Below are 23161 nucleotides of genomic sequence, written 5' to 3' on the forward strand. Positions count from 1 at the left end.
GTGTTTGCTACTGTTTCCTGCTCAGCTAAAACCTAGCGTTAGGCTTTTTTTCGAGATATGGCGGCAGACAAATGGATCGTGAAACTCGTTGGGACGCAGAAGTTGTTGAAGGATGGGAGTTGATAACAACCACAGAGGAGGTGACTCGCATTTTCATGGAGATGTGAAGGGATGTGACGCAGCGTCTGTAAGAACAAGGTAAACCACATCAAATGATGAAAAAAATGCAGGATTTATATTTTGTGTGAATGTTTTGTATCATTATGTGTCTGTTTTTTAACTCTCTGTGGTGGTTTTGCATCATTATGTGTCTGTTTTGCTGTTTTACATCTCTTGCTGTTGTTCTTCTATGTCTCTTTGCAGTTGTTGTGTCTCTTTGTGGTGGTATGGCTTTTTGGGAAAGGAGCCTGGCTGTGTGCCAAACTTTGCTATGAGCTCAGTTAGCTGGCTGCTGCTCAGATATGAGTGTTGTTTTCATCAATACTTTCATCAGCATGAAAGTGACTCAAGTTCATTTTCCAAAATGTCAAACTATCAGAATCCACTGGACTTGTAATTAATCTTCCATAATATGGTTGTTTATTTTGAACTCACACACTTGAATGTGCGTTCTGATGTGTAGCGACTATTTGAGCTCTCTGGGGTTTTTAGTGGAGTGGAGTCTCATAATCTTGTTGTCTTTTAATTTCTCTTCACCCTCTGAGATGGAGAGAAGGTCACAACATGCTGAGCATTTACAAACATCCATCTTAAACTGAGTTAATGAGGTTTTTACTTTCCTCCCGCGCAAATCGTCGTCGTCGTCGCCGGGAACAGCCAGGAGCCGGGCTGTGAAATATCAACTCTGACCGCCTGAGAAATTTATATGTATGTTGGTACACAGTTAACATTAACACGAGCAGCGCTGATGTCAGCGTAGGCGCCGGCGACACGGACACTAAACAATAAAAACGTCCGGGGGGAAGTGGATAACTGGGAGGTTTGAGAATCGTTTATAGAAATACACGACAGTATAACATTTGGCATTCAATGCCACAGATTGTTCGCCGATCATGTTCACTAATGAGTTTCTGGGTGAGAGTGAAAGTTTCTCTCTGGGGCTGTGAGAATGTTTAGTGCGAGACGACTCCGGGAATACAGAGCGGGTGACGGATTAAATCTCATATTAATATTTACCACGACAACCCCCCGACTCAATGTCACATATTCTGCTGAGACAGCAGAACTCACCGCCGACACCAGGTACCAAACTGTGTCCCACTCGGCTCCGCCTCATCATTTAAACATTCACTTATTTGATGTGATTTTTCTTTTTGGTTCATTTCCTCTGAGGGTTTGTTTGTTTTTTTTGTGTCTCATTAGTGTACGTCAAACTATGTTTGTGTTACCATTAATCACAGTGACGGACTGAAACAGAGGACAGATCACGAGACGGTGAACGAAGACGACACGCGGCAGCTGTTCCGCTGCAGAACTCCGGAGAAGCGCCAGGAAAAACTACTACAAGGGCGGGGACGTGCTTCGATTTAATTTTTTACAGTGAAACCAACTAAAAATGGTTCGTTCCTGTTTACAAATGACTTATCATCACATACTAGTATTAGGGAGTAAAAACCCCTAGTGGCCATATCCAGAGATGCATGTGGGGATATTAGCTGATATTACATAGCGACATTCTCTTATTTTCAAAGACAGGATAACATTTATCTTGTTTTATTAAATATATATATATATATATATATATATATATATTCATACATATTTATAAAGTAAATTAAGTATTTGCATTAGCATCATGCATTAGCCATATTAATAAAGGCATTTGCATTTTTCTGTTCCGTTTCTATACATTAAATCTTGCAATATTCCAACACTCTTTGGTCAGCATATGAAAATGCATCTGCCTGTATCCTGATTATTAATTCCTCTGTTGTAGACATTACATTTCCTCTAGATTTTTTGTTTCTATGAAACAACAACCTTACAGTTCAACCTGCGCTTTTGGAAACAAAATACTGTTCAATTAAAATATAGAAACGATATATCTCTTTTTAAAACAGCTTTTGTCACTATGTGACCATTGATCCTTTCTATAATAATAAATAGATGAGAAGAGTGATCAATGAATCAATTTAACTTTATCCAGAAGATAAAAAATAAATAAAACGCTGGCGCTCCTGACAGATCCAGGATGAATATTCCCAGTGAGAGCATTAAAGTTTCATCTCCTACACTGTCTGCTGCATTAAAACAGAGAGCATGATGGGGGATTGTACCCCAAGTCATCGCTCGTATTTTTTACCCCTCCTCTCTAACTTTTTAAAACATATTCCGCACTTTTCTCTCTCGGCTCCATCATTCCTTGTCCTATCCTCCCATTCCCATTATCAACCCCCCCAACCCACTCCCCATCTGAAAACAAGCCTCTTTCTTTGTTAACGGTGTTGGAACTCGACTGCTATGAGGGATTGGGCCCAAACGCAGACGCCTGATGTGTGAACGAAGGGGGCCAAGAAACAGAGAAAGACCAGAGTCCAAACAGGCAAACCGGTCCAGCTGTCGGTGTCAAATCCAAAAAGCAAAACAGGAGGAACCAGGTTGTGACAAACTTATTCACACCAGGACTGACTGAACAATGAGAAACAGCTGGAGCAGAAAAACAAAAAGGACAAAGAGCGGAAGTAAAAACCGTAACGGACACATTAGTGTAAATCATTTCAAAATGAAACAGGAAATGATGACAGACAGGAAGTCAAGCAGAGGCAGACGTCCTCCGCCTCTCCCCGTTCCCTCGTCTCTTTACTTCGCTTCCAGTCAATCGTGGGAGTGAACCGACCCGTGGTCCTGTGGTTCGTGGAATCATTTCAGCTTTTTGACTTTTTTTCTCCTCGGATGACTGAGGTGAAATTCCGCATCACACGCGTGAACAACGCCGCGTGTGCGGATGAATATGCAGGTCAGAAGAAGTCAAGCAGCCCCGGACGCGGACCCATCGAGCAGAGAGGCGGCTTCTGACCGTGTTTACGCTTCGGTCGGGAAAGTAAAAACCCTCAAAGTTCCACAACGGAGGGGACAAATGCAAAGTTTGCAATATGCACGATCGCCCTGTTTATGGGAAACGCCAGGTAAAATGAAATAATTGAATTTCAGGCCTTTGGGCAACAAACCACGACGACAACAGCGACAACACACCGTTCCACAGCGGAACACCGAGCGGCTCAGGGACACCGACTCCACGGCGGCAGCTGCTTCACAAAAGCACGATTAATGACGCTCATTCGTCGGCGCCGGGGTGCAGATCATCTTCTCTACTCCTGCACAAATTTGAGCGTATGGCAGAAGATTATTCAGGCTTCCACCCGATCTGCTTCTGAACGCTCGGGCGAGTCAGCGAGGAGCGATTGCACGGCCGGCTGATCCTGCAGCGTGTGCTGCTGCTGCTCATCAGGTCCGAAGGTGGAAATAAGTGACACGTCTTCGAATGAGGTGCAGCTCAGCGCAATTTGTCGGGATGCGCAGGCAACACATCAATTATCAAAAGTGATGAGAGTTGTCGCTGCACCGGAGTGCAGACTGTTTAAAAAAAATGAACAGACTCCGGATCCTGGAAAGTGAAGTTTGTTTGTGAAGGTTGTTTCTATAGAAGTCTATGAGTCCTAACTTCTCAGCTGATTTATAGCGTCAGTAAAACATTTTCCTGAGGAGTTTATGGTTCAATCTCTAGTTTCAAGTCTTCTTCAATAACAGCCTGGTGTTCTTTTTGTACATTATGGTCCATGTTTGGCGGCGTGGATACCGTGTGCTTGACATCTAGTGCGGGGTATGGGTGCAGGTGTTGTAACCCACCCCCGCTCCTCAGTATGTGGCTACGTCAGGTCGAAACAAAACAAGATGGCGCTCGACAAAATGCCAAAATTGCAGCTCGCAAACCAAATGGGTGACGTCACAGTGGGTTGATATTTGACCCCTTAAATTCAATCAAGTCCTAATATCCATTGTGGAAGAACCAAAAAGAGACACACTTACTTTATGTCATTATCATTACCCTCTATATGCCAGATTTTTGTTCCATGTACCTAGGAAGAATTCCTGGATCTGCCTCTTTGTCCAGAACATCGAACCGATTCTTTCTTGGTGTCGCATCCTTCCACCGATTTCATGGAAATCCGTTCAGTGGGTTTTTTGTGTAAATCCTGCTGACAGACAAACATACAGATGGAAGGACAGGGATGAAAACATAACCTCCCTGGCGAAAGAGTTTATAGAAAAAGATTAAATAGACGCAGACTGGAGACAAATAGATACGATTGGACACTTAGCTGATCAATGTGAACTAAGAGAGAAAAATTGATTTAGACTCATTTTACACATCTGAATCTAGCAATTTCCACTATTGACAGTTACACAGCGGCAGACGCTTCTTCTCTTCTTCTTTTTTCTCTCTCTATTGTTGAACAAGTCGATGATGAATCGAGGAGCGTCTGCAGGGCACAGTTTTTCTTTTTGGCCACCGGAGAAGATAGGACAAAGAAGCAAAGAGGACGTGGAAGAAGACGAATGAGATGAAGTTCAAAACAGTATCTGGAGAAGAGAGGCCAGGAGGATGAGGATGAAGAAGAGAAGAAGAAGAAGAAGAGAACGTCAGAGCGGCCGCTCACATCGCCGAGGAGTGTGCGTTTGTGCAGCGTGTGTCACTTTCTGCTCGTTACTCACGAGGGAAGAGGCAGTCGGAAACGAGCCGCTGCGCCCGAGCACATATTTATATCGTGCACACACATTGGTTTCACTTTACCTCCTGTGAGGCTTTGCATCACTCAGTGTCGCCGCCGCGCTTTCTTCATGCTGACAATGAAAAAACCCCCGGTAAAACTGCCATCTGCTTGTTTTTCAACGCTGCACATGCTGTTTATTTCTGAGTGTGTGTGTGTGTGTGTGCATTCACATATGTATTGGGGCTTTATTTTCCATTTGAAAGCGCTGGCTGTGTGTGTCCTACTTGTACGCGTTGCCACACTCGCTCTTACGTAACGGCCTTTAGCGGCTCGGAGAGAAAACAACGATCTGGCCTTGAGCTCTGGAGAAAACAAAGTAGGACGACAGAGTCTGTTCAGAGGACATCGTCCGCGACGCCGTCACCAAGTACATGTGTACTTCAACGACCCTTCATTAATTAATTGACAGTTTTCTCCGTCCGGCCAAAGGCCCAACTGTCCGAGAATTCAGTCGAGCAACACTCATAGACATCAGGTCCTGACACCGCACCGGTCGGCGTGGCAACAGATGAGGCTCTTCACGGGGCTGTTCTGTTGAAACAATTTTTGTAAAAGCAAAACCAAAGAGTCAGAACTACACGTTTTAAAAACAGAAACTCGAGAGGCATCGCAAAATAATTTAACAACAATGCAGGTTTGTGTTGAGTGCAAAAATGTTCAAATGTTTAAACTGGTATCGAGCGGCGGGTTGCAAAATCAATAATCAGGAGTTAAGGAGCGAAACAACCACACAAACTCACGAAAACAAGAAAAAACTAAGAGCATGAAAAGCTCAAGACGAGGCAGCGTGTTGCTGTTCCAGGACCATTTGCTCCACATTGTTGCTTCGCGTGCAGTCGGAGAAACTCGTGTGTGTTCATCTGTGACCGCCTCCTTCACTCGCTGCCTCACATTCCACTGCTCCTGTTGCTGGACCCACTAATCCACAGATGGACTCGCTGCTGGTTCCGGCTATTAAAAAAACACACTCTCCCCTCCTCTGCCGTGTTTCCGCCCTCTCAACATTTGTCTTTCACAAACTTTTCTGGCATCTGTGGCCATATTTGTTTGCATCATATGTTATGCGTGTTATGCCGTGACCCCGCCGACCCCTCCGGCTGCTCTGGACGCCACCAGACTCATCGCATCCAACGCTCGCTTCAAACATAATGGAGCCTGAGGGTGAATTCAGACCCGGTGAGCACTACACATATCATCAACAAATTAAATCGATTGAATTAAAAATGCAAAAATCCCTGGTTGAATAATGTCCTGTTCAATTCATGATGTTTGTTGTTGCAGTTCACTTTTTCGACTCTGGCTGCAGTAACTTTATTTTTCCGAAGATGCCCGGAGCCGCATCATGGGGGCTCGAACTTGTGTTCTTCGTCTGCGGGTGGATTTGGAGAGCGACGGCGGTGGTTCAACTGAACTTCCTGAGCTCGCGTTCATCACAGCGACAGAATCAAGAGCCAGAAATCGTTCCACGGTTTCCTCGGGCGCTGACGACGACGACGACCACCAGGAGAGACGGAATAAAGCGGCGCAGTTGAGATTAGTCAACGTTGCGCACGTGCTGCCTAACTACCTCCGGGTTCTTCGTGTTGGATCCAAACAGAGCTCCGGCTGTTATCCGAGGCAACCGACACACTGAGCTGAAGTGTTTAGGTTTGGATTATATTATTTTTTTTCTGCATTAATAGCGCAGGAGATAAAAGTTCTGATCCTGTTAGACTCGCTGTTTGGTGAATCCCGCAGGGGGGAAGAAAAAGGAGCTCCGATTCATGAAGAAGAAGAAATAATCTATAGCCGAGTGGAAGAGGCCGGATGTGTAACGGGCAAAATGTGGCGCTTATACAACGTGAGAGTCGCTCGTTGACCGCGCACGAAGCATCCGCCCCGAGGACACCGAGGTGTGTTCCCGTCTAAACCTCTGGTCCCTGTTAGAGCAGAAAAATGCAATTTAAAGGAGCAGCCCCTCCTCAGCGAGGAGCCGCAAATCCAGCGCGCCTCTGGAACATTTCATGACCCACATTTACTTATCTGCAGCAAACAGATTATCTCTTTAAACACTCCGACTCCGACTGTGTGTGTGTGTGTGTGTGTTTATAAAATGAGTAGTGTGCAGTGTTCGCAATCGGAGGAAGTTCAACAATACGGACGTGTGTTCGCATGAGGTAAATAAGTGTGACGTGAAGAAAACAGGACAAAACCACAGACTGTAAATCAAGATGGACGACATGACAGCTACATTAAAGTGAGGCCAAATCCTCCGGGGCGCCCCCTAGTGGCTGACTGCCAGAGCCCCGCCCCATCCACGTCAGCGCACGGGACCAAACCAAACTAAGAAAATCAAAGATGGTTTCTGTCATTTTCAGTCGTTCCTGTCACACTGGTGTTCAAGTGTTCATGTTTCTGATCAGTTGTAGCCAAACAATTATTCTAGTTTACACGTTTTATGGAGCGTATCATCGCTGCAAATTTAACAAATGGTGAAGTAGTTTTAGCAACAATGCACAAGTGCATGTTCATCAACAATCTGTGTCTATTCCCTTCGGGTCAGAGCTCGGAAACAAAGAAGAAATTAATCTTTTATCCTGCATCGTCACTTCACTCGCCATCCATCCTTTACTCACCGTCTCTTCATTAATTGATGCTTTGGGCCTCCATCGCTCCGTCTTATTCCCAGCTTCCTGCCTTGTATCACGCGTGTTAGCCTGCTGGTTAATTAATGTTTCACTCTATGCTCAGGCCCAAAAACTCCCAACATCAGAGCACCGGCGGCACAAAGACTCTTGCACACTTTGTACTTTTCTTTACGCGCAGCGGAGAAGAGATCCTGCCACTGTTCTCCACTTGAAGCGCGCTAGCTGTCGGTGAGCCTTAGAACTCAAAACAAAGCGGACCTGCTAATTAATTCATTAGCTGATAGCAAAACGTTTCTCCCCTCTGCTTTTACCACAGTGACGGGGGGAAAAAAAGTTGGCAAGTAAATGATTGGGGTGTAATTCTTCTGTTGTCACAGTGAAGGAGCAGACGGACACGGTCACAGTGAAGCATTTATCGGCTAAAGAGTCTGGTGTTTCCCTCAGGAGGAGGGGGTTGAGACCAAACACAGAGATAAAAGAGAGGGAACGCTGGACGCTGCTTCAGGTACAGAATGAGAGGCTATCCGTTAACGTAACGGGAACCAGACTCTTAATAAATCTGAGGGGAATATAATCCAAGTTACAGAAAATCTGTGACTAACCAACAAAAGTGGGGGAAAAGAATATATGTTCAGTTTGTTTCCACCATTTTAGCCATTGGTTGCTATTACAGGAGGCCACACGAACTACAGAGTCTAAGCAGAAAAACATTATGGGTCATAGTTATGTCAATAAGTTCATAACACATGAAATGAAGAGCAGCACTACTTCCTGTTTTTTTCTCCAATATAAAACACGGAGATCATTACATCTGTGCATCGGAAAAACCGTGAGTACATCATGTGGAGAATCTCAAGCTGCCCTGAAACCAGCAGAGAATCGTGTCCAGCTCGTCTCAAATTTAAATATTAATCTGATTCGAATCTAAAAAGTGTTTCAATCGATTTAGAAACCGTCTCAGTTTTTTTTCCTCTCCATTGAATTGAATTATCTCCATGTGCAAAGAAAAAAGCGAGCGAGGGCCCGAACATCTCCTCCATTATCTCCTGTTTTCACTCTGCTCGTTTCCTCCTCTCCTTCACTGTATCACTCCTCAATCTTCCAGTTATCAGAGCTTCATGTTGTTTGACACTGAAATGGAGCGATAAGGGAGAGGGAGGCAAACATACAGCCGCAAGCAAGATCGCTCAACCAACACACACACAGAACACAAACACTATGGTTATGAATTTGAATGTTAAACCTGCACTGACTCTTCCCATTTATCAAAAAGTAATAGTAAAAAAACACTGTCATTGAATTCAGTTCAGTTCTATTGCGCCAAACCAAAACATACATTCTAAATAGTAAAAATGTTAATAGTACAAGGTCCAGACCGCTCAGTGTTACAGAGAAACCAACGGTTGCCATAATGTGAAAGTTTGTGGTAAAATGTCTTTGACTGTTGTCACTCTCTAGCAAAAATATGTTCAATAATAAATAATGAATGTTCCTTGTTCCTAAAAAACAATACATTTTTTTAATTTGTTTTCTTCAAAGTTGTCCGATGTCATCAAAAATGTTTCAACCTTCCCAGTTGCCAAAAATGTCCTTAGTCCGAACATCTACAACTCAGACTGGTCCCCACTAACAAATTTTTTTAATTTATTTTTTACTACCTACATGACGTAATCTCTCTTTCAAAGCAGACAAGAGCTAAACCGCACGAGTGTCAGGCGGAGTAGAGTTGACTAGAGGCAGAACCGATCTTCCAGTGAATTAAAAGCCTTGAGAGGCAGTTTGCCTAGTTAATAAATGAATATAGAAATGATCATTATAATGAGTCAGTGATTCAGGAGTGAATTTGATTTCTCCCGTGAACCCAGCTGACCTGAACTGCTTTGCGTCCTGAGTTGCATCATATGCCCCGAACGACATCTGACTTTCTGCAGCACCGACTACAAAGCTTGACATTTACAGTTTGATATTTCCAATCCCATCCCATCCCGCCCTCAACCATCAACCTTGAGTGTTTCTGCTGCAGCTGGTGGAAAATGCAGAGTGACTGGTTGAGTCACCAGTGTCACGCCGGTTTTCAACAGAGAGGTTGAACGTTGAAAACGTTGAGTTGTACGAGAAAGTCAGGGTTCGTCAAGCTGCACTAATTTATTTATTTAAAACTCCAACAGCATCAGATGAACACGTGGCTAAATCGATGAAAAAAATTGGAATAAGTACAAATTAAAAATGAAAAAAAATGAGAAATTAGCAATAATACCTTAGATATTTACAGTATAGCATCCTCTCTCTGTGTTAACAACAGAATTGATTTTCAAACTACGAATTATAAATTTCTTTACATTTGAAAACATCGCTTTTGTCTGCAGCGTCGGACCAGTTTGAAGTTATGACGGTGTTCATAAGGAGGTTAAATCATAGCTGCACAGAAAGTATCTGCACAGGAATAAAGGAAAGTATCATCTGCATATAGACGGAAGTTATAATTGTACAATTATCAATGATCTGTTAGGAAAAGTCCAATCGCACAATGTTAAATAAAAAACAAAAACAATTCCTAGATGCGTCCCCTTTGTCCAGATCCACACCAGAACTTTGTGGGTTCTTTCTCAAACCTGTCTCATCTTTCCACCTAATTTATGTGGAAATGTGCGTTGTTTTTGCGTAACCCCGGAGGAAACTAGACAAACCAACCAACCCGAAGAACAAAGTGGCCAACAGTCACCTGTGTCAAAAGATACCTGATTAATCCGAACTGATTAAGCAGAACTTTGAACCTCAGTTTAAAGCCAATCACAGACGAGGTGACCTTCACTACAAAATCATCAAAAATAGTCAACCACAAGTTTCCAGAGCCCAGACAGACTTCTTCAAAGGTCTTGTTTTGTCTGATCAATATTTCACAAACTACAATATTCAGTTCATGAAGATTAACGTCAGAGAAAACACATTTCACACTTCCGAGACGCTGAAAACCAGAGTGAGTCTGATGGTTTTTGTTTGCGTAGGAAATATGTGTCAGTGCGCTGACCGCCCCCTCTTCTCTTCTGCTGTAATATAGGAAAGCTCTCAGACTCAACTCAGCCCCGGTTAAATAAGTCTGAATACACGGATATGTCTCCATAATCTGCTTAGCGACTGGAAATGTCAGAGGGGTTGACGGCGTGAATTGAGCTGAGTTGGCTGCGGGCAAATCGCCTGCTGAGGGAGTCAAGAGCTCTGACTGAGTTTAATGTCTGTATCAGTGACGGACACTTTGGGCTTTGTAACACAGAACCGCTTCAGAGGGCGGATTCTCTGACGCCGTCCTTTTGGATTCTGCCGCTCTTAAGCCGCCGATGCCCCTTCTCCGTTTTCATGATGCTGCTTCTTACACCGCTCACCTGAAAGCTACGCCGTCTCCTGCAGTTCACACAGCATTTTCAAAAAGCCTCCGCCTCCACCCGGCACCCACCTGTCCTCTCTGAGCTTCAGCTGCATCCCCAGCAACCAGGAAGCATTGCAGGCACGTGCTTCCAACAAATGGGACTAAATTTTGTGCTTTGGAAATGTGTTTTACTTCCAAAATTTCAATGCTCTGAGTATTAAAACTTTGTATTAGCAAATATGCCTGATTGGTCGAGTTCTGATCGACAGCAGCTGGATCTGAATCTCCTCCATTGTTCGCTAATGTTATCGTGTTACTTGATCGGACAGCCAACGCCCATAGAATTAATCCTTTTCACACAAAGCCTACGATTGAATCGAATGAACGGAGGAATTCTGTGGTCCGTGTATTTCTGTATATTAGTGCCACCTGGTGGACTGGAGTGGAACAGCATGTTGTAACCAGACTACTACTCAGCCCACCTGAGTTTAGTTCCTTTAAAACTAAAAGTTCTTTTGGTTGAAATGTGGCGATAGGACGACACGATGGCCCCCTGGTGGCTGGCTGCAATATAGGTCATAAACCCCGCCCGCTCCATGTCAGCGGATGGGTCATGAACCAAAACTAAAAAATAATCCAAAGACCAAACACTGAACACACGAGCCCGGACCAGCTAGCAGAGAAGGTCGAAACACAACACGCTTTTCTCCAGAGGCCTCAGAGCCTTTTTTCTTTTAATATTTCTCTGACACTTTGTTAAGCTCCAGCACTTCACAAAGGTCAGCACAAGATGAGTTAAATAGCAATTTGAACGAACATCAACGTGTTACACTCGCTGTTCGTTCCCCGCTCCGCTCATTGCACATCTCACCTACGCGAACGCCAGCTATCAGCAGGTGATGAATTAAAACGTGTCACACTCAATGCCTTTTCACAATAAAAGCAGTTTAGCCCTCTTCATCTTTAGCATTAAGATTCGCAGAGGATGTGAATCTCCCTCGGGGGGTTTGTGGGCTGAGGGAAGAATCCGTGCCACTGTGTCAAATGTTCAAGATGTCAACCTGATTTTATCCCAGGATTGAAAATGGGCCGTGAGGCGCAGTTATGTGCCTGAACATAAGAACATATTGTTGTTGTTTTTTCTATCGTGCCAGAGGCTGGTTTCCCTTCTGTGCTCCGCTTGATGTGGATTCTTCCTTTGGGAATTATTATTTTTCTTTCTTTCTTGTCAACATTTCTCTCTCTCTCTCTGTTTTTGTCTTTGCCGAGAGTCTTGAATGAAGCCAGTCACCTGCGGTCGGCGCAAAATTTGACAGCATTGTTTCCCTGAGCTGATATATTTCCTTTGTCATCTCTCCTCTGTTTGCGATCATGTTGAATTGACTGTGAGCTGCAGTTGTCTGTTTTTGCTCTCGTGTGTCCACACACAAGTGACACACGAGTGTTGCGTCTCATCTTGCAGCTGTCGTCCACTGTCGGAGCCTGCAGCTTTAGTTCCTGACCACATCGTGTGTGTGTGATGTGACGTGACATTTCAACCCAATCAAAACCTGCCTCGTTCATGCATCTCTATCAAGGCTTGGTGTTGTGTTGTGTGTGTACACTGGAGACGACCTTATCTGAACGTACTGTATGATGATGTGTGCGTGTGGTGGCAAAACTCTAAATTGACTTCCTCTTTGCTTCAAGGAGCTTAATGGCTTTCCTCACTCCTGCCTGCGAGGTGAAATTATTTATGACGGAGGAGGGAGTGAAGTGTGATAACAGTGCGCACAAAGGAAAGGACAGAAATATCTTGTCTGTGTTTATATAATGCTCCACATTTTACAGCCATCATTTTTTTCTGGACTTCACCACCGACTGTAAATACATATGGACGACATGACGGCTGCTCCAGAGTGGAGCCAAATCATCTGGATCGCCCCCTGGTGGTCGACTGCAGTATATGTCGTAAGCCAACAAAAACAAATCGAAGTGGACGTCAAATAAATTTATCCAAAGTTTTTTTCCCGTCATTTTAGGAAAGTTCCTGTCACACTGATGTAGGGGCATGAGACTGATCCCTGTGGAACAAATGATGTCTTGAACAAACAATGAAATCTTCAGTGTAATTATTTGTTTTTTACATCAAAGGCTTCATTTACTCATTTTTTACGGTAAAGTTGTATCAGGCTCCTTGTTGTTGTTTCTACCTCAAATAGAGAAAAAAAGAAAAGAAGGGAAGAAAGAAGAAATCAGGCCTGGAGATAAATCTCAAGACCAAAAGAGAAATGTATTCAGAAGGATCAATCGAGGGAAAGAAACGAACGAACGCTGGAGGCGGTGTAGTTTAATCTTTTCATCTTGAAAAGGAAATAGAGCATTTTAGTCTCTTTGCAAGTTTAAGTGGATTATTTTAACTTTACTGATTATTTTTTATAAATCTACACTCATTAACCCATAATGTCAAAATGGATAAAACCTTTGTCGATTATGAATGGGTTATTTTCAATTCTTCTCTTAAAATTGACATGATATTTTCCGTTTCGGTCATTCTCTTCTTTTGGTTGTCGGATTTTCACATCGGCATATTTTGCATCACAGTTTGAAACTAATGTAGGACAAAGTGAATACAGGGGAATAAAAGTACAGTATTAGAGCGGCTGTGGTTCGCGAGTAGACAACGTTGATCCCTTCTGACTTCCAGCTATCGACGGTTTTCTTGCCAACAGAAAAGAAAACTAAAATTAGAAATCAACTTGTCCCCTGACGCCAGAGGATCTTTCACGTGTGTGTGTGTGTGTGTGTGTTGTTTCAGCAGCTGTTTTTCTCAAAGGGCAGCGACAGAATTCATCTGTCACACTTCTGTTTCATGAGGCGTCTCTCTAAATAAAGACTGTAAATAAGTCTGCAAATCAAGACAGACGACATGACAAGTGAATCTGGTATCTGGATCGCCCCCTGGTGGCTGGCTGCAGTATAGAGGTCACGAGCCCCGCCCCCTCCACGTCAGCAGATGTAGATGTTTCTGTCATGTGAGGTCGTTCTTATCACAATGATGTTTGTTCACGTGTTCGTGGCTCTGATCAGTTTCTGATTTGTTATTTGATGCTATATAACGGGCTGAGACATCACCGTTGACAGCTGAGACTGACTCGCGATTGGTTGAGCGAGTGTATGTGGGTGTGACCTCGATAGCGCAGCTCCACTCTACGATCACTGCTGTTCAGACTCCGACTCCAAATGACATTAAAATCACAACATGGCGTCGTCCTTGGCCGAGATATTTAAGCATTGGGACCATCACTTAAAATCTTCACCCAAACTGTGACCTGAACCCTAAAGTCTTAACCCAGAGAAAGCTTGTTCCACGAGTCCCCAACGGGTCAGTGGGGGTATTTAGTTTAAATTCCCCGGCAGGATATAAAAACAAGCAACGCTCTCACACATCTGAAGCAGCTTCCTCCACGAATCCTCCTCAGCTCTGCTGTGGATTAACGGCTCCTATAGGCCCCATAGTCGACCATGGAAATAAGGCTCCGGGTTTCTGCCTCTTACTCTCTCTCTCTGACCCACTGTGTCGCTACCTCTGTCTACATCACTGTTTGTATTCCAGGATGTTTCTTCATATCTCTATTTGATCTACCAACACGGGGTTGATGAGCATGTGAAGGAAAGAAAATCAGCACAAGATTACTTTACAGAATATAGGAGAATCCATTGAAATGGACAAGCTTAATGGAGGTTCTACGGTACGGTACGTCCACCCCCGACGTCCAGCGCGTACACGACCACTAGAGGTCTGCGTTCTTTATAAAAACAACCAATAAGCAGACATGACACGTCAGGTTGGAGGAAGCAATAGAGGAATGTGTGGGGGAATGTAAAGGGGAAGAGACGGTGAAAAACGTGGGGTTAATTAAGATGTGGGAAGAATGTGATTAGATGTGGAAGAAGATGTGTACATTATAAATGACAACGTGTGAGTCGGAATAAATGGGGGGGGGACCGGCTGAACTGGGGGAAGTGAAGATGAACGATGAGGAAGGATGGCAATCGCCGACGAGAGAGAGGGGACGGCACAGCTGCTGTCTGTCATCTCTTTAAGCTCCGGCCGTGATGGACCAATTATCCACAGGCACATAATCCCATCCTACACTTACAGCTAAGTATCATGACCCCACACACACACACACACACACACACACACACACACACACGCACAGTGGTGTGGAATCTTGACGTGCAGCGTTTGTGTCAAAGTGTGCGTAGTAATAATATTTGCGATACAAAACATCACATGATAATGGAGCCGATAAACCTTGAAAAAGAACCAACGTTGCACTTTTTTCTCGTGCACTTACGGCACCATTAACACTTCCTGAATATGCTTATTACACATTCTTAAACCGAGAGCCATTAGTACGGGAGTGAAGTAACCGGAGGCCACCGATGAGGGCAATGTCAGTTTAATGCTAATGAACGCCTTTTTTGTGTGTTTGCGTATATGGTTTTTTGTTAATTTGACTAAAGATCACAACCTGTACATGAAGGAGAGATAAGTGGAGTCAAATGTCATGAGGTTAGCGTTAATGGATTTGTATCTGTGTGGAGAAAGAGTGCTGAATTTAATTAATCAGAAAATACCACCCACAACCCAGGATAAACACCATTGTTCTAAAAGGTAGGCACACATTTAATATTCTAATGATGATTAATTTAATTTGACAGAGGTAATTCGAGATGAGGGTGAGAGGACTATTTCTTATCAAGATCCAGAAGAGTTCCAGGCGACGGGACACATCTGCGTAGAGAGCCACGTTGGGAAGTCAGAAAAATTCTGGAAAAGACGAGTAGTTGCCCTGTGGCTGCGCAGAAGTTCCAGGAGACAGGCCAAAGCATTCAGAGGTTCCATAAAATGAGATTGGTTTCCATGGAGATCTGGCCTCGCAGAGAAAGATGAGATTCAAAAGGCACGACCAGTTTTCTTGGAGATGAGTTCCGGAGGATGGAACCGGTTTTCCACCAGATGACTTCCAGAGGCATGTAGCAAACTTTGTTATTCCAGAAAAAGTAGATGCCTCGTAGCTACGGATCAGTTTCACAGGACGTAGGGGGGGTTTTGTAGGATCTGGATGAGTTCCAGTTTACAGGGTTCGTTCTCCTGAAAATACAGGTGGGTTCCAGGGCTGGATCAAAGGACCAGTTTGCTCTGTAATAAAGATGAATTCCAGAACATGGCAACAGTTTTCACCATGATCTAGATGAGTTCCAGAGAAAAGGACTAAACTCTTATTGAATCCATATTAACTCCAAGGGTTAGCCACAGATCCATAAGACAGAAGTGGTTTCTTCCGACGGTCCAGATGAGTTCCATCTGACGGGGACCGTTCTCCAGGAAATACAGGTGGGTTCCAGAGGACAGTACCGACTCTGGTCAAGCTCAAGGACTAGTCCCGGTACAGATGAGCTGCAGATAAGGTCCTACTGTAGTTTACAGTGACACCCAGATAAGTTAGAACAGTTGAGCTCCGGAAAACAGGACTGTTTCCCTTTGCAAACCAGTTTACCACTAGACTTGCTGATTCAAGAGTTCCATAAAAAAAGACATACCATAGAGAACTCGACAGGACAAGTTCCCAACAAGATCCTGATGAGTTACAAAAGAAGGAACTGGTTTCTGTCAATAACCTGAAGCTTTCCTGTAGATAGATCTCGTTGCCGTAAAGACTGAGTGGGGATTATTTCCTTTCAGGGTTTGGGTTAGGGTTCCTTCACATAGGACTAGTTCTCATTCAGATACAATTAATCCCCGAAGACAGGACCAGGTTCCATCAAGATCCAATGACGTTCAGATTCGTTCTTAGCTGAGTTAGAGAAGAGGAACCTCAATCAAATGAAAACCCAAATGAATTCTGATCAAGATTTTAGTTCCCGAAGACGGAACTAGATTTCTTGGAGATTGGAGTTGCCTGTGAATTTGTATATTTTTTAGAGAATGATTGGGGTCAAAGCAAACTGCATCTCTTATGTGCTTTCAAACTCATTTGGTCCCACCGCTCTCCGAGGATTAATTAACCCCGATTCTCTTTTTGAAAGAAAGAGAAGACAAATGTTTTCACTCCTCACTTCCTCCGTGTTATGACGATGCCATTTAAATTCCCCGGCAGGATATAAAAACAAGCAACGCTCTCACACATCTGATGCAGCTTCCTCCACGAATCCTCCTCAGCTCTGCTGTGGATTAACGGCTCCTATAGGCCCCATAGTCGACCATGGAAATAAGGCTCCGGGTTTCTGCCTCTTACTCTCTCTCTCTCTGACCCACTGTGTCGCTACCTCTGTCTACCTCACTGTTTGTATACCATGATGTTTCTTCATATCTTTATTTGATCCACCAACACGGGGTTGATGAGCATGTCACAATGCCAAGAAAAGGGGTAAATTTTAACGAGACCGCTCTTCTCTCCGTGACAAAGGCCTGATAGGAGGCACAAATTAAGAAGATCACGCAACATTTACCTTCTCCCCAGGAGCCGGCGAGTAGCACTGTGGTAGGTAGAGACTTTATAAAGTTGATTTAAATTTGGCTTGGCAAAAACAAGTTTACTGGCAAAGGGACAGCTGCTGGAGATACGGCTCAGCATTTTCAATTTTTTTTTCTTTTCAAACTCTATAGGTTGTCCTCTGGGAACAAGTGCAGACGCCCCAAAATGAAAAGGGCATTCATTAAAAAGATATTCTCCATACAGCGTCGTGTTACTCGGTTCCTGAATTAAATATGTACGCTCTGCATCAGGGAGTGCAATGGTTTACATAAGTGTACACAAAAAAAAGTTAATGCATCGGAAGCTCAAATATATTGTTATTAAGTTAGAAATACTTCCAAAATTGGGGTGATGACCACGCTTTGTTTTGCCGCTTCCCACTAAGGATGGAATCAACACACACACACACACACACACCCACACACACACACACAGGCAAATTTAGGTTCCATTAGCACACAGATAGGACATCCAGGAAATGAAATAAGCTCTGAAATAAACATGGCGGGAGACAGCAAAACACCGAGGAGAGCGAAAAAGTTGGATTAAAAATTTAAAGAATTGAGGCTTTTCAGAAACCAGCAAAGAAAAAAAAAATGGAGGGAAATCAAAAGAGGGAATGAAAGGCGAGTGACGGATTGGGACGTGAAAGAATGTGTAAAATGTAAAAGCAACAACTGTAAAAGCAACAAAGCAAATTATGAATTGGATCAGATTTGGGGTTAATTCAGCGATTGCTGCAGCGAATCTCACAAACCCGTAGACGTCATATATTTCATCTACATCCATGAATTTATTCCGCGAAAAATCGGTGAAACAACCGGACAGACGGAGGTGAAAACATATCCTCCTTCTAGAATTAATAAAACCAATAAAAACAATCGGCTTGGGTCGAACTTTTCCCCCTTTTGGGCTCTAAAATGTTTTAATTGTTTTTCGAAAAGCGTCCGAACACCGGCCTCCTTCCCTCCTGCAAACATTTATTTTTTGCGGGGAACTGGAGCGCCCTGCTGCTTCTGCGAGTCATGCAGCCTCACGAGAACGATCGATTCACAGCAGGTCGTCAACAACATGGCGGCTGTCGTGTTAGTTGGAGAGCTGCTACAGGCCGATCCGGCTGTTCTGTTCATTTCCTTTTAATGGTCTTGTTTTCGACCTTTGCGTGGTGCTGTGTGTGCAGGAGTGTTTTTCTATGTTTTCCTCGGAGACACTGTATGTTATACTGTGAAAACACAACCTTCGCTCGACTCGGCACAAGCTGCATCCAGTAACGGCGGCAGATTAACAGCTTGATACGACGCCAGCTTGTCAGGGATTAACCAGGAACCCTTCAAGGGAGCGATGGGAACTTTGGACAAGATAGGATTCATTGCAGGTCTGGTTAATGGGAAAAGTGACGACGGTGACATTTTGTTACCTTCGGGATTAGTCCGGCGACGGGGGCATCTGATCATCGATAGGTCAACGAGCCGAGTGTGATCAGGCTGGAAGCTGCTGCAGCTAATTAGACGTGAAGATACACTTCTTCTTTAGGCCGTGATCTTCAGCACAAACAATCTGAAATAAAAAAGAATAGACGCTAGAGCCAAGTCCCATCTTAAATTTGAGTTAATATTGAAAGAACCGTGTGGGGAGATACAGCCCCTTAAAGACACTGCCCAAATCTTAGAGAGTTAGAAGTCATTGGAAAAAGAAGCATGAAGTGGAACCACATCATCATATTTCAAACTCAACACTCACTCGCTGCCTGGCACAGTTTTTTTCTCTCTCTGAAATTGCTCTGTTGACTATTGACTGTAATAGAACAATTCTTTCCAAGATTGTGCATTTATTCAAACTGTCTTACAACCGCAATCATCTCCAGGGAGAGAGGCGTCCAATCACACACACAGAGATGACATTTTGTTTTGCAGACCAATCACCTGATAAATTCATATTCTGAAACTCTTCAATCAATCCGGAGGCGAGTTTCCCTTCATCCAGTGACACGTTATTTGCGGGTCGTCCTTCTCTCTTGTCTCCGCCGTGAAGAACGACGACGCCTCCTGCATAACAATCATCACATTCACACCTGCTGTCATTAAGGATCGTAACGGGCCGTTTGGGAAATGCGAGGGAGACGAGACACCGTGGACGACGCTAAACATCCATTTTTAGGAGAATAAAAATCATTAACAAAAGTCCACTACTGAATACTGAAACACCGACGATTGTCTGAGGACGTATTAATGATGTTTACACTTTCCCAGAGGACTAAGACACTAAGCAAATCAGTATCTTGTAATTTTCTGGTGTCATAGTTGATGTTTCGTAGGAAGAAATAAGCTCCGTGACATATTATTCTAAAAAGTTGATGAAGTTCAATGTAAATGTCAATTCCAAAGACACCAGAGGAGGGTGTGGGAACATCAGCCAAACATCAAAACAAACTTTAAAGCCACAGTGTGTAATATTTAGAAGAACATATTCACAGAAATTGAATATATTGTCCATAACTATATTCCTATATGAGACTCGCACAAAGGAAAAATTCTGTCGATGCTTCTTGTTACAAGGCAACGTAAGTGAAAGATAAAAGCGCCGTCTTTAATTAGTAATTATAATAAGTAATTATAATATCAATGGAGACTAACGACAGTAATGTCACTGAAAGGGTAGGTGTTGATAAATCATCGGATGCATGTACAGAGCTGCAGAAACAGTATCACTGTTATTTAGACGTTTTAACTTCTTTCTTTTTGTTAATAAGGCGACGCTGCTGCTCGTCTCTTTTGCTTCGGAGCAGGCAAACGCAGACGGGAATCTTCGCCCCCACATCACATTCTGCTAATTACCTTCATTTAGTTGTAAATTTGGACCTTTAAGAAGAGAAGCTGGGACTTTTAGAGACAAACAGGCTTTGTTAATTTTCTCGTTAATCCCAGATCAGGGCCGTCACAGTTCCGAACTTTGATTCAATTTTTAAGGGTAGTTGAGTATTTCCATTTGGTGCCACTTGCTACTTATACGCCACAACATATATAAAGTAGCAGCGTAGCTCCCATGTACCAGATGTCTATGAGTTCTGGCCATAGACTGTATGTAAAGATGATCAATGACTGCATATAAAGATGATCAATGACTGCATATAAAGATAAGATATGTTGCACCTTTATCGATCTCCTGTGGGGGAAATTCAAATTTGATGTAGCAGCAAAAAAGGGACAAATGTGATAAAAAAAATAAATGAGATTACAACAGAAACGGAATCTGAGGTAAATAAGATAAAACAGAAATATATATACATATAACTATGTACAATAACAAATAGTGCAATGTAGAAAAAAAAAGCGAGCACGAGGGTCCCCTCCTCCGTAGCTTTATGTTCTTACCAAAGACGTAGATATGAGGAATCAAACATGGGAGCCTTCACAGCTCTGAGCTGGATGACTGTTAAACACAGGTTTTTATTACGTGGTTTAACAATAAGTCGGGACTACGGCGGCACGATTCTCTTATCAGGCGGCTGCCTTGCGCTTTTCCGGTAAATTAATCAATCAACTGCCGTACGTGTGCACACCCATCAAAAAAATTATTTGAATCATTTTGGAACCACAAATGTAATAACGCTCACCTCCAGTTTCACTGGACCGTTTTGGAGTTTTAAAATCTCTGGCCTCTGAAACCACTGAGGATTTTTTGTCGCCCCCCAGCTGATCTGTAACTCAGATGATGAGACTTCAGCGCATGTCACTGTGAATCTTCTATAGGATGATGTCACGATTGCATCGCCCCGTCAATCAGACTCCGTATGGAGAATGTCCGAGACCCTCCCCTTGGTACTGCCAGAGGTGAGAGCGGCGAGCCTGTCATCGGGCCAGAGCACAGAGGATTATTACAGCATCATGGTGCGTGTGTGTGTGAGCTGGCTAATGAGGAACTTTGAGGAATTGTGGATGAGTCCCTACGGCCGCCAGTGAAAGAACAGAGTCCCAGGGGAGCTGTGCAACGTGCTGAAGAAAAGGATCACTAATGTGTGTGTGTGTGTTTGTCGGCGTCCCTCGGGACGTTTTAAGTTGCTCGTGGCGGTTTCAGAGGGATGAGGAGCGACGTGATGATGGATCTGTCAGAGTTGAACAGAAAATTAAGAAGCTCTCGAATAAAAAAACTTGATAAGTCAGGAGCCTTGTGATGTCCAACCTACACACACACACACACACACACACACACACAATGAGGTCAGCAGTTTTTCTATGAAAGCTTGTCTGGTGTAGAAGGGGGGAAGGGTATTGTTTGTCGCCCGGGGGTGCATGTGTGTGTGTGTGTGTGAAGATATTAGATCCCGTTGAACGTCATTCAGTATGAAAAATAATTAAAAATGTAAATGTACAAATGTATTTCAGCCCCCATCAACTATGTTCACCCACTTGTATCGTCTGTGTGTGAGGAAACCACATTACATCCATCCATCCTGTCTCCATGATGATGTTGCCGAAGCCCCGCCCCCTCGCCGCCCGGGGAAAATGAGGCAATCTGAGCGATGATGGAGTGGAGGAAAACAGAGAAAAATATTAATACAATAAAGATTCAAACGTAGTGAAGCAGCTTCTCAGCTTCCGGAGACACCGGAGCTCTTGTTAACTGCGGTTCAATTACTTAACTTACCTCTTTCCAGTATTTTTAGTTAGTTTCTGCTCATCTCATTGTCTTTTAAACCTCATTTAAATGAATTTCCACATCTCTGTATTCAGTAACTCGCTTCGTACAGCATACAGGAGCAAGTTTAATTAATGGAAGATCCTCAAAGAAGAGTATTCTCGCTCCTGCTGCCGTTTGATGCTCCACAACGACATGAAAAGACGGAAAATTAAAGGGGAGGAGACGGAGGAGGAACTAGGAGGGGAGGGAGTGGGTGAAGCGGAAGAGCTGAAATGTGGATTTCTCTCCATTGCGTAACAGGATTACTCGCCGTGAAGCAGACGAGGTAACAAGGGTGGTGCGGAGCAGAGATCAGATTCTCTTTGATGGTGATGATGTACATACGGTGCACTTCATTTCATCATCAACTCCCCATGCACTGTACGTACAGTAGATTAGCACCTGTACAGCAGCACCTGTGGAGAAGAACCAGGTGACGGGTTGTTTCTGGAACAAGTTCTGGTTGTGCAGGATTGACGATGCACGGGCCACGTTTAAGATTACTAAAGGAGAGAGACTCCTATCAGCGTCTGTATTCATATCGTAATCATAATCCAGATTTTGTTAGTCTGTGGTCATATCAAATAATCATAATCCAGATTTTGTTAGTCTATGGTCATATCCGCCTTTCAAAATAAATAATCCTGTACTCATTTATATAGCAAAGTATATGAATATAAACGATTATGTATAAACTCAAGACTTTGTTCGTCTGAGGCTTTTGATTTTTTAAAACTTTATTACTTCGACCTCTGGAGGACGAAACAGAAAAACAGAAGAAAAGCAATCAACACATAAAAAGCCAAACAAAGTGAATTACATGTTGTTTACGTCGCAGCGAATTGACTTCAATTCAGTTTTCTCTCAAATATGAACACACCAGAAAATCAATGACACTGTGGCATGAAGGGCGGCAGCACACACACACACACACACACACACACACACACACACACACACACACACACACACACACACACACACACACACACACACACACACACACACACACACACACACACACACACACACACACACACACACACACACACACACACACACACACACACACAGAACTTGAAACTCAATCATTTAGAGCCCCAGTGTGTAATTCTGCACTTTTCTGGTGCCATCTAGTTCCAAACCACTAACCAACTGAGCCACCGACAGGGGACACTTTATGGCGGCACACCA

At 43.6% G+C, this 23161-nt stretch overlaps 1 protein-coding gene across 12 annotated transcripts in view; it reads right to left on the bottom strand.

Annotated features, from left to right (window-relative positions):
* npy2rl (neuropeptide Y receptor Y2, like) overlaps positions 1-23161 on the bottom strand; it is a 112209-nt gene that overhangs the window by 59449 nt on the left and 29599 nt on the right. For all 12 annotated transcript variants that reach the window (XR_007031812.1, XR_007031815.1, XR_007031814.1 and 9 more), the window contains 5 exons: positions 21697-21802; positions 20904-21392; positions 19213-19335; positions 18708-18847; positions 4077-4193 (listed from right to left, as the gene is read on the bottom strand). The gene's annotated coding sequence lies outside the window, so the exon portion shown is untranslated. The remainder of the gene's footprint in view (positions 1-4076; positions 4194-18707; positions 18848-19212; positions 19336-20903; positions 21393-21696; positions 21803-23161) is intronic.

Source organism: Scophthalmus maximus, chromosome 12 (assembly GCF_022379125.1).
Source record: "Scophthalmus maximus strain ysfricsl-2021 chromosome 12, ASM2237912v1, whole genome shotgun sequence".
Taxonomy (NCBI): Eukaryota; Metazoa; Chordata; class Actinopteri; order Pleuronectiformes; family Scophthalmidae; genus Scophthalmus; species Scophthalmus maximus.